Genomic DNA, 12474 nt, shown 5'->3' on the forward strand with positions numbered 1-12474 from the left:
TACTGGTGTGACGTAAAGCCCTGTATCCCTCCCCCGATGCGGTGCTTTATGTGCTGGAAGTTCAGCCGTATGTCTTCCCGCTGTACTTTCAGCATCACATGCCGAGATTGCGGACGTCCATCACATCCCAATACTCCATGTGCCCCGCCTCCCATCTGTGTCAACTGCAGAGAGCACCATTCAACTTGCTCGTCTGACTGCAGGATTCTCCAGAAAGAAAGGAAAATCATGGAGTACAAGACCATGGACCGACTGACCTACACTGAGGCTAAGAGAAAATTTGAATGCCTGCATCCTATGTATATGACATTGTCTTACGCCGCCACTAAAACAGTTCTGGCAGCATTAGCCTACTTTGGGAGCAATACACCCCCCCCCCCCCCCCCCCCCCTCCCAAACCTTCGGGGACATCCATCCCCATTTCTAAGCCAGAGAAGCGTAAGTCTTCTTCGGCTTCTTTCGCTAGGAAGTGGTCCCTTGAGTAACTCCCTTCCCAGGTTTCTTCTAGTGGGAGAGATGACACCTGCCAGTGGCTGAAGAGCCCAAAAGCAGCTGGTCGTAGTCCTGGAGACTGAGCCAGTGGAGTCTTCTCAGCCAGGGAAACCCAAGGAGCAGCGAGAGAAATCCAAAAAGAAAACCCCTAAGACCTAGGAAATTGCAGTGGCACCCACACCACCTCTACCTACAAACTCTGCGGCTGAGGATGGGGTGGAAATTCTGGCATCCACTGAGGACCTGGATCTCTCCAGACTGTCAGACACAGTGGCTATAAGACACAATGGATATAGACTGCTGAGGCAAAAAGTCAGTGGCAACGGGTGACTCTGAAGCATAATCTACGTCATCGAATGTTCCATGCCTTCCTAGTCTCCTATTTTGAAAGTTATGTGCCGGGTGTGGTTCTCCCTACTTAATAAAACTATGTGACAAAAAAAGGATTACCAGGCAGCTTTTAAGAAAACTATTTTTGGAATCATTGTAATTATGATTCATATTAATAGAATATACAAATTTAATGACCTCGATTTCACCCAGACTTCTGCCCACAAATTTCCGCAGAAAACTGGTGAAGAGATTACTTACAAGGACTAATTTAGGCAAAAATAAAACCTAACTATATGTGGAGACTGCGTTGGCTGCTGTCGATATTACAATTGAAACCACAGGAGAGAATGACTGTCGAGGCAGATTTAATCTATCTTATTTCAGAGATAATGCGCTTACCAACTCCCATCTCATGCTGCCACCTAGTAAAGTCAGGATACGTGGGGGCGAGCTGGGACGAGTCATGAGAACAGGTAGGGGCACACCTGGAATAACCAAGGAAGGCGCAGTCAAGATTCCTAGCGGGCACAACCCTCTAACAACGAAGGATGACTCGGTCACATACCAGGAGCAATTTTGGGTGACACAATCACAATTTCTCGCCGGTATGTTTCTCTAATAACCTCTAAGTGGGGGATGATAGAATAGTGTAAAAAGTTGGGGGAATTCGGTCCAGGACAATTTTATTACAGAAGAAACACCGAAAACAACTCGGGATCTGATGCTCGTCACTCCGCCTGTTAACACAGAATGTTAACGTTCCTGGGAGATGTACAACTTTATGTCCTTTACATTGTACTTTCCTTTTTCTGACCCAGTCGTAGTATTCACTAAAAATAATGTCTTGGGATGGATTACCGTTTGAACCTGGTATGGTCCTTCATACTTTTGGAAAAACTTAAGTCTCTCTTTCTTCAGGGCAGAGCTCTGAAGATGCTGTTTCACAAGGACTAGATCATCGACCTTGTACTGCGGTTCTACAGCTTTCTCATTATGCTTACTCACTCTTTGTTGTGCCTTTTTACCTAAATTTCTAGAAACTATTTCCTGATTCAGTTTGTAGTTGACAGTAAGTTGTCCAGGCCAAGTAAAACATTTAATGAGAGGTTCTCGTACAATGGGTTTGCCTATTACTTTCATAGGTGTTAATCCAGTTGATAAATATGGTAATTCATTCAAAGTAAGTTCAAAGTCTTTAATTTTTGTTGCCCATAAAGTATGTTTTTCAGGGCAGTAGGTGGCATAATTTCCCAATTTCTTTCATAACTCATTCACACGGATTCGAAGATCGGCTATAGTTGGATATTAATACTTGTTGAATAGAAATTCTTTAAATTCATTACTAACAAATTGTGGTCCATTACCTGTGAGAAATCTTTTTGGTTTTCCCACCTTTAGAAAGTAATGCTGCAAACAGTGTATAGCTGTCCGTGTATTTGCTCTTTTGATAGGATATAATTTAACATATTTTGACCAGCACTCTGTGATGACCAAAATGTCTGACACTCCTCCTTTTCCTTTAGGAACTCGTCCAAAAAAATCTGGTGCTGTAAGATCCTGTAACGATTTAGGAATAATTGGATACATTTTGTATTTAGCATGAGTGTTACTCTCTTTTACCTTCTGACAAATTTCACAAGTCGTAATTAAAGATGCTACATTATGCCCTAGCTTCTTAAAATAATAGAACTTATTCATATGAGCTATACACTTTTTTGTTCCAAAGTGTCCATATCCTGTATGAATATACCACAGAATTTTGTCTTCCATTAACTTCGGAATGCAAATGCACTGACGTTGCGATGTTATACTGTCTCTCCAAAACAAATTATGCCCAGTAATTTTCCACTTTCCTGCTTGATTAGGAGCTAAGGAATTCCTGATACACATAGCAAACATTTCTGTAAAATATAGGGATTATGATGGATGTTTTCTGTTATTCTTTGGGCCATCTCTTGTACCCTGGTGTGCGGATATTCTACTGTCATAAAATTAATTGCAAAAATTACACCGGGTCCCTCCATCTGTTTTAACTCTTCCATGCCTACTGGTAACCTAGACAAAAAATCCGGTATAATATTCTCAAAACCTTTTACATACTGTATCCTAAGGTCATATTCCTGTAGGAACAACATCCATCTTATTAATCTACTATGTAACAACTGACTACTCATTAAAAAAGATAGAGCATGATGATCGGTATAGACATGGGTTTCTGACCCCCATACTAGTGTTTGGAATTTTTGGATACTCCATACTATTGCCAATAATTCTTTTTCAGTAGCTGTGTAGTTTAATTCTTGTTTATTAAGACTGCAGCTAGCAAAAGCTATGGATCTATGATTTACATTATCTAGACACCACCCTCCTTGAAAACGTTCTGCTGCGATACCATAATCAGGCGCATCGGTTGAAATTTTAAATGGCTCACCAATACTTGGATGATGTAATATGGGTGATTCTACCAGTGCTCTTTTTACATTTTCAAATGCATCATTTGCATCTTGATCCCAAACCCACAGTATTCGCTTTTTTAATAAACGTAAAATTCTTGGGTCGTTCAGTTCTTGACCTCGTATATACCGTCTTTAGTATCCGGCCATTCCTATGAATCCCTTCAACTGTCTTACATTTCTAGGGAGTGGACATTCTTTAATAGCTTTTATGCGCTCAGGATCCAGTCCAATTGCCTGCAACCCCACAATATGCCCTAGAAACTTAAGCTCTTGTCGTGCAAAGTGCAATTTATACAATTTCACTGTAATACCTTTTTCTCAAGGTTAGACAGTGTTCTTCCCATGTAGCTGAGATTATGACGATATCATCTACATATATTATTAAATCGTTCAATAAATCTCTTCCTAATGCCTCATCCAGGGCACGTATAAATATGGATACTGAGATATTTAGTCCGAATGGTAACACGTTGAACTGATATGATTTACCATCGAACAGAGACCCCGTATACTTCTTCGATTCAGGAGGTAGCCTAATTTGCAAATATCCCGCCATCAGGTCCATCATGCTAAAAAACCTTGCTTTTTTAAACTTGAATAATAATTCATTGATGTTAATTGGTCTGTCTCATTCTGTTCTATATGCTTATTCAATGTATGTGCGTCTAGCACTAATTGCACACCTCCTGTAACCTTTTTTACCACCACAAAAGGGTTATTCATGATGCTAGAACTACGTTCTATTATATTGTTGTCAATCTTTTGTCAATTTCCTCCTTAACTGCCTCTTTCAAATTTACCAGTATTGGGTATGGCTTACAGAAAAATGGAGTTTCACCTTTGATTTTAATCTTACATCTGTAAGGTTAATACTACTTCATGTTCCATTAGAATTGTATATAAATCTGGTTTTAGATCACTGGTTAATATTAGAGATTCATTTACTTTGTTTTGTATGTCAGCTCGATATGATAAGCGATTTACATTATCGATCTCTGGTGACAATCGTGCAGTAGCAGTTAATCATAAACATTGACATTCAGTTCTTTGTCTTGCAATGTAATTATCGGTTACAAATGTTATCCAACATTTACTGTCATCTTAACCAAAACAAAGATTTTCCTCGAAATTCAATACGACGTTAAATTCTAATAACCAATCTAGGCCAAATGAAACATCCCTATTAAGATTTTCTACTATTATGCTAAAAGTATTGGATGAAATCTGATATTTCTGATGTGGCAGTTCACTTGGGTTTCATGTTTCACAACGTTACTTTTCGTACCAGTTACACCAACTATGTAAACTCCAGTTATTGGTGCCGGCTGCGGTGGTCTAGCGGTTCTAGGCGCTCAGTCCAGAACAGCGCGACTGCTGCGGTCACATGTTCGAATCCTGCCTCGGGCATGGATGTGTGTGATGTCCTTAGGTTAGTTAGGTTTTAGTAGTTTTAAGTTCTAGGGGACTGTTGATCACAGATGTTAAGTCCCATAGTGCTCAGAGCCATTTGAACCAGTTATTGGTAACAGCAGTAAGTGATGTATAGTCTGTAATGTGTTAAAGAACGTGCTAGAAATGAGTGACACCTCACTTCCTGAGTCTATAAATATGTTAACTTCAGAAGTCTTCACGGTTACTGCTATTATTAGTTGTGGATTGCTAGTAGTCAAGCTTGGTTCTCCCAGTAACAACCATTCTTTTGTAGGTATTTTGTGCGTGAAATTAACATACTTATTATGAACCAGGCCTCCTGGTGTATCTCTACAAACTGGGCCCTGGCCCTGGACCCAGATCGCACTGCGTTTTCCCCATTATTAGTAATCACTGGTTGCTTACCAAATCGGGGTACTATGTTACTACTTTGTGCTCTAGTATTACGTGGCACAAATTCCTGTGAATTTACTGGACTTAAATTCGAAGGTGGATGCTTCTTCTGATAATTATCGTAGCCATTATTTCTATTGTGCTGGTGTACTCTAGCTAAGTTGGCCTCTTTTAATTATTATTAATATGTCATTTGTAATTCTGATTTTTCACTTTGGTGTATGTTCTTGTGGCGGTCCTTATTTAAGGGCTCAAGTGCGTCCACAAAGGACAGCAATTCTTCTACTGTTTTCCAGCTGCTACACAAGATGTCTTTTCTAGCATAGATAGGTAAGCGTCTGATTAAAATTCGAACTAACCCCTTTTCTTCCATTGGATTATCTAAGTACTTCGCCTGTGTTAAATGCCTTTTGAAATACTTTGTCATTGTTTCCCATGTATTATTGTAATACTTCGGGTTCCATAAATCGGATATTAGTTTTTCCTGCGCACTAGCGGACCAATATTTTTCCTTAAATTTCTTCTGGAAGTTTCCCCAAGAAGAAAAGTTCTCGATATTTACAGTACCACACTCTTTGGCTTCCCCTAAAAGGTACCCAACAGCAAATTCAATCTTTTTCGAATCTTCCGAGTTCTTCGGCAAGCTTTTCAGAAAATGAGTGGGATGTACTTTCCCATGCAGCTTAAAATTAGGGAATTATCTAGATACCTCTGAATTGGCTCCCCATTGTAAATCCGTCATTACCTCACTAGTCAATACCACGTTAGGAGAAGTCATCCTGTTATCTACCTTGTCCTGAATAAGTTCGAAGTTTGAATTCTTTCCATAATTCACCCACATGGGCTACGTTTCTTGGTATCATTGAGTTCAGAAGATAAGACAGGAGATACATTCTCAGAGATTACTCTCGTGGCAACTTTTCGGTCAGTTATTTCCTCTACCTGTTCCTCCAGAGTACTTATATTTATTAAGTCTGAGGTTGCTAGTTTCTCTTTAAAGTTTCTTTCCATGTTATCTACTCAAGTGTTAACCCATGCAGTTTGCGATTGGACTATTGGTATTAACTTATTATGCTTTTCAATACTCTCTCTCAAATTGTGCAATCTTTGCTTTACAGCATCAAATGTAACATTACATACATTTTGAATTTATCCTAACTTCTCACTAAGTTCAGATTCTACGTTATTAGATTTATCTTCAATATCAAATGCAAACTTCTTTTTCAAATCCTGAAATTGCTCGTTCTGTCTCTGATTAAAGTCAGTGAACAGTTGATTTATGTGACTGCATAGAGAACTAGTTAGTTCACCTTTCAAATATATTTTAAAATTTTCTACTTTAGTAGTTAAAACATCAAATTCAGTTTTCAAATTTCCCATGCCTTCACATAAATGGCTAAATTCCGTACTTTGTTCATCTACTTTAGCACTTAACAACCACTAAGTTTCATTCTGAAAATCAAATTTATTATTTGAGTATTCACTGAATCTAATTTAAGACATTGAGCATTTAAAGTTGTATTTAGTTCCATTCCTAAAGAAGCATTTTGGGCGGTTGAATCTGTCCTCCGGTCTTCTATTTTATCATTGAAAGTTTTGATCAAATTCACTATTTCAGACCAGCCCGCCACCACCTTACTCACTTTCATTGCCATGGCTGGTCTTGAAGTTTCTCCAACTAACCGTACGGTTTCCATGGTTTTGCCAATTTTAGATCTCGTGAGCATTTAAAAAAATAATTCTAAGTATAAGAAATACACAAATACAGTCTATTGAACAGTTTATTCAGCTTTGTACTCAAACGATTATTGTTTTACACTCACACGGTGTAGAGTTTTATGCTGTGTCGGTAAGCGGTTGTGGAATCAGCACTGGTGAACAGCAACTGGTGCCGGTGTCATCAGTTGCTGGTTTCTGCATCGGCATTGTCGTGATGTAGAATCAGCATCAGTGAACAACAACTGGTGCGAGTGGCGTTGGTTGTTGGTTTCCATGTCAGTGGCGCCGCGATGTGTGTGAGACCTGTATACTCCCCACACTGAATCTTCTTAGTTGAATTATTCTCATTGTACCACTTCAGAGTCTAATATATCAAGGTCTTCTTTCCGTTCTTTTAATGTTATTACTTCCCTACGTCTTTCCCTTTGCTGCATTCACAAATTTTCTTTTTCCTTTGGTTTCTGGGCTAAATCAAATTTCTCATTATGGTTTTCTCATCTTGTTTTACTCGGTTGCTATGGCAACATGCAACATCCCCTTTTCTTATTTGCGTCTCTAATTCCCGTTTTTTTGGGTCCTGTGTAGGTCGCCACATTCTAATGCTTTAGACAACAAGAAGCGATGTGGAGCTGGTTTGCAAACTTCCCAGCCCTCTCCCATAGGTTGGCTTACTTGGTATGCACAGCTGACCTTCATCTCTGGCTAGACGGCCACATCGATCTCCAAAAACTTCTCCAAAAAATAATGGTGGTTAAGGGAATTCCTCTCTCTCTCTCTCTCTCTCTCTCTCTCTCTCTCTACTCTTGCGAAATTATTTGGTACTCGAAGAATACTTTTAGTTCGGTCATGGTATATTTCAATTTCCACAAGAAACAAATTCACCATTTCTCAAATAAATACTCGAACTCTTGCGAGTCAACCAAGTCGTCAAACATTAGACACTATTAAAATACATTTACAACAGGGTTGGTTTAATAACCACTTGAAAATATGTACATGTCATGCTTCTAGCAAGTCCAACACACGAATTACTTAAAAGTCTAATCTCATTTTTTCATTTGTCCTTAACAATCATCACTGTCACTAAACCAGCAAAGAATAGCACGGGCTCTTCTCTACACATACACTATGGGTCATACAGCAGGTACTTGTCAGCCGCCGTTCGGCCTCCGCGTCCACGTTTTGCTCGTGACTGTTTTTAGACCTGCACACACAAACACGCAATGCGCAGTAGGTCGGATTCGTCTTCTCACACTTCTGTTTAAAATATCTTGGGCTCAAGGCGGAGGAAGGCCAAGTGGTTCTAGAATTTATGCGGAAATTCTCGAAGCACTACAGTAGCTCTGGACATAATCGTAGAATAGAAATTTTTGACTTTGAAATCCCCCTTACAACCATGTTGTTGCGGCTTCTGTGGTGTGTTTTGACTCCAGGAGGATGTTTGGAGTGGAAGGAGGATGACAGTTTTGCAGTGATGATGTCAGAAAAAGTTGTGCATTCTTGAGTGAGAAATGACCAAATACTTTTTTTCTTTTGATGTTTTGGGAAAATAATGTGAAAAATTATTGAGGCAATCATCCCACTGACGAACCATTTGATAAAACATTGTGTCCTGCTGCATGAATAAGTCTGTAACTGCCTGCTGCATTTCCTCATACAACAAGTATTGTCGAGCTTTCAAGGCCTTTTTTGAGGCACCATAGGTGTGATAATCACATGGGGAGAGTGTTCAGGATTACAGGGCAAGTGCTTAAGTGTCTCCTGCTTGAGCTGGCATAACTTCTGCATCACGACATTTGTGATATGGGAATGTGCATTATCATGAAGCAGCAGCACCTCTTGCCACACCATTCCACAACGGTGGTTTTTGACGGACATGCTGCGCCATACACATTCGTCATTCTCAGGTGGATGTCTACCAATGTTTGCCCCTCAGCAATTAAGAAAAGAATAACAGCATGTTGGTTCTGTTTGTACACATTTGGTAATAATGTTTCCATAGGCCACATTTCTGCATTTACTACATGCATTTTGGAAAGACACGAATGCGACACTGGTTCCTTGTCTACATGCTGTGCTTACACTTCCACATTGGTTGCGCAACATTGCATGTACGCTGCAGTAATGCCCTCAAATGGAAACTTTTCAGTCACCCCTTATATTATAGAAAATTCAATTTGCTTTCACTTTTGAAAAATCTTTGTCGTCATGTTACTTGTACGCAGATCACATTTCATGCTTCTCAGAACAGTCTTTCATTGTGTTGCTATTATTTTTATCTAGTAGATGTACCACACAGTTTTCAATCTTTCATTTACAGCTATCTGTCTCCTTGCCAGATACCTCAGTGTTGAAGGTATTTGTCATTATGTTGGGAATACCTTACCGTAGCATTTGACTTTTTTCTGATCTAATTATGATTAGCTAGTTCTTTGTCAAACATATTTAGACATTTGAAAGTGTTGTCTTCTGTGATGCTAGTAGTGAAACTGACAGTTCTTGCTGAAGTGATTATATCTGGAAGCTGTAGTGTCAAAGATGTAAGTAGAAACCATCTGTGTGTTCAGGCTCGATAAATACTCCAACCCCTGGAAACATCATAAATTTTCTTGTTATTTGCTGTCTTGGAAAACTTCAATATCTGTGCATGTCTGTTTTGCAGGTGCACAAGGATTGACACTAAATCCACTTTTGTTGCTGTTAAGATTAATTGGTCTGCCCTCGTATATCGAAATAGCTGAACTAGGTAAAACACAGGAAAAGCAAATCTGTATTGCACAAGTCCTGGTGACACTGTTATAAATAGTACATGAGAAAAAAGAGTGCATGAGAAAAAATCAGTCAATGAAACAGAATATTCTAACCTCTTCGGTGTTTATATTGACACGGACCTAGAAGTCATGTTTAGATTTTAACATTTAACCCTTTGAGCCCCGTGGCTTCTGTCTGAAACCACCTTCTTTCTCTCTTCCTTTCGCCATGTTGAGGAGATCATTAACAGTGAATGTAAGTACATCTAAGCTATTGTGATGTAAACTTAGGTTTGGATTACTGCTTTTGTATTATCGAAATTAAACCACTGGGACAGTATGCGTTTAGGATACAAAACTAAATTTTAGACCCATTTTTGCTTCTTATTTAGAACTGTAATTTGTTTTAGGCATTATGAGTTCATGGAAGTTTTGAGGTGTGGGTTTCTGTTTAGGAAAAGTACACATTACCTCTCAGATATATCACATGAAATGATGAGAGGCTCAAAACTGTATGTCCCAGTGGTTCCAAAGTGAAACCACATCTTTAAAACAGCTGATTGTTTCTTTTGCCTCTTTCATCTTATGTTCATTGCTTAGTATGATACAGATTAATTTTGTGAAAAATTTTACATTTATGTTCCAAGGGGCAACCACCTCTGTAAAGCAATTGTTTCCTTTTGCCAATTCCTTCTTCTTGTATTTGTTGATTACTGTAATTAATAAAGGCTTGTGAATAATTTTAAAATTAATGTCATTTTGATATTGTTTTGGATACAAAGGGCTAAGCTATGCTGCTTTTACACTACAGATAATAGCAAACTTTGGAGATAAAACTGTGAAACAGGTTGCTTCCTTTTCTCAGCTTCACTGAATATCTAGTGGCATTATATTCTAATGTTATTCTTCAGTGATGATGAAAGTCTCCATTACACAGAGGCATATAAGAAGGTTAATGTTTAGTGTCCACCTAGAATCTCTTTCAACAGTTGGACACACTGATAACAGCTGCATATTACATTTACATGTTAATGAAGTTTGTTGTTAACATCTTACCACAGTTTGAAAGCCACAATAACATTCATAAATTTAATACAAATAGAAGCAGTAGCGTAAGTTATCCGCCTTTCAGCCTTTGTGTAGCACAGAAAAGGTTTAAGTATTGAGCTGTGAAAAACCTTTGACCTCTTAAAAATGATGTGAAGAATCAAGTTGACAATAAAATCAACATTAAAAATTAACTAAGGGTAATGTAAGAATAATGCAAGAGACAACCTCATAAATAATTTAGTTCGCTCATGGGGCAACTTTGTGTGTGTGTGTGTGTGTGTGTGTGTGTGTGTGTGTGTGTGTGTGTGTGTGTGCTGCATTTCAGGACAACTGTTTTGTACTTCAGCTTGTCTGTGAACATACCATGAGAATAATTTTGATGTTTGATCACAAAATGATATGGGGTTTACTGTTCAGTACATTGTGTTTCATGTATCTGTGATTTGGTATGTTCGTAAGTTACTTGATAATGATAAAAATTTCTGTGTAGACCATTAATAAATAAAGTTGAATATTGTACAGCCTATAATGGACAACGTTGTCACTTGAAAAACAATGTAAATGGAAAACATATTCTCATGTTTTTCACTGAAAACAATGTATTACATTTGTAAACTGCCTGACATGTTGCACTTGTAACGAACGCAGTTGTGATGATGTATCTGATAGTCACCTCCATTCTCATAAATAGCTCCCAGCTGTGTACACATTGTGCCCAGTTCTTTTAGGACTGTTAAAATGAAAAATAAAAGTAATGGATTACCTTCACAAAATCAATGTGTTTATTCAAAATATTCTCCCCCTGGATCAAAACACAACTGAAATCTTTTTAAAAGTGTTATGAAACAGTCACTGTAGTCCTTTTTTGCAGTTGTATTCAGTACTGCAGTCAACTTGTCTTATATGTCCTTAACTCCATCATAACAGTGTCCTTTGATTGCCAACTTTAAGTTGGGGAACAACCAGAAGTTGGCTGGGGCCATATCTGGGGAATACGATAGGTGAGCCAGGACAGATCTATTTGGTGGTCAAAAACTTGTACACAATCTTTGCTTTGTGGGCTGGATTGTCATAATGGACGAGCAACCAGGAACCTGCCTCTTGGTATTTGGGTTGAATTTAATGAATTTGTGCCCAAAAAAGCTGGAAAATTCAAGAAATCTTGATGTCAGACATATACTGTTACATTCACAGCCAGAATGCCTGCTGTAGCAACACTGGCACTGCGATTGTGTTCACAGCTGTTTCTGAAACTCCGGGGATTATATCACTGCAGCTTGCCACGAGACAGCATTGCAGTTTGGAATTTCATACAAGCTGTCCTAACAAATGTGGGACCCACTGTGTATAGACTTTGCAGGGTTTCAATGCACTATATGCTGACACACATTTTACCATGAGTGAGGTGGTTGCTCAGTCAACTGAAACTAGGCATCACGTTTTAATTTTGTATATGGTGCTTGGTCTAGATAAATACAAAAAATAAAATATGTTTTTAATTTAATTACTATTGTCCACGACACATACAAATAACTAAATTTACAAATCTTTGATCTATTATGTTATTGTGTCTAGGAGATTCATCAGATGTCTTCTGAGTTTTTCTTTTGCGTGATAGATGTTTGCATGCTCAGGGAATTTTGTTAAAAATGTGGGAGGGCTTTAAAATAAGTACTGTCACAGGTCTTGGTTGCGGTGTGATCTTTCTTAGGATCAAGGATGGTTGGGTCGGGGGGGGGGGGGGGGGGGGTGGTTAAGAGAAGGTGAACATTGTGTTCAGGAACCTACAAAAGATTTGAGTGCTGTTTCATAGGGGTGATGCCACATTATGCAGATCCAGTTACTTTTTC

The 12474-nt window shown here is 38.7% G+C and overlaps 1 protein-coding gene across 2 annotated transcripts in view; it reads left to right on the top strand.

Annotated features, from left to right (window-relative positions):
• Nucleotides 1-12474, top strand: part of LOC126416028 (poly [ADP-ribose] polymerase tankyrase) — a 301772-nt gene that overhangs the window by 45657 nt on the left and 243641 nt on the right. The window lies entirely within an intron of this gene.

Source organism: Schistocerca serialis, chromosome 8 (genome assembly GCF_023864345.2).
Source record: "Schistocerca serialis cubense isolate TAMUIC-IGC-003099 chromosome 8, iqSchSeri2.2, whole genome shotgun sequence".
In the NCBI taxonomy this organism is placed as follows: domain Eukaryota; kingdom Metazoa; phylum Arthropoda; class Insecta; order Orthoptera; family Acrididae; genus Schistocerca; species Schistocerca serialis.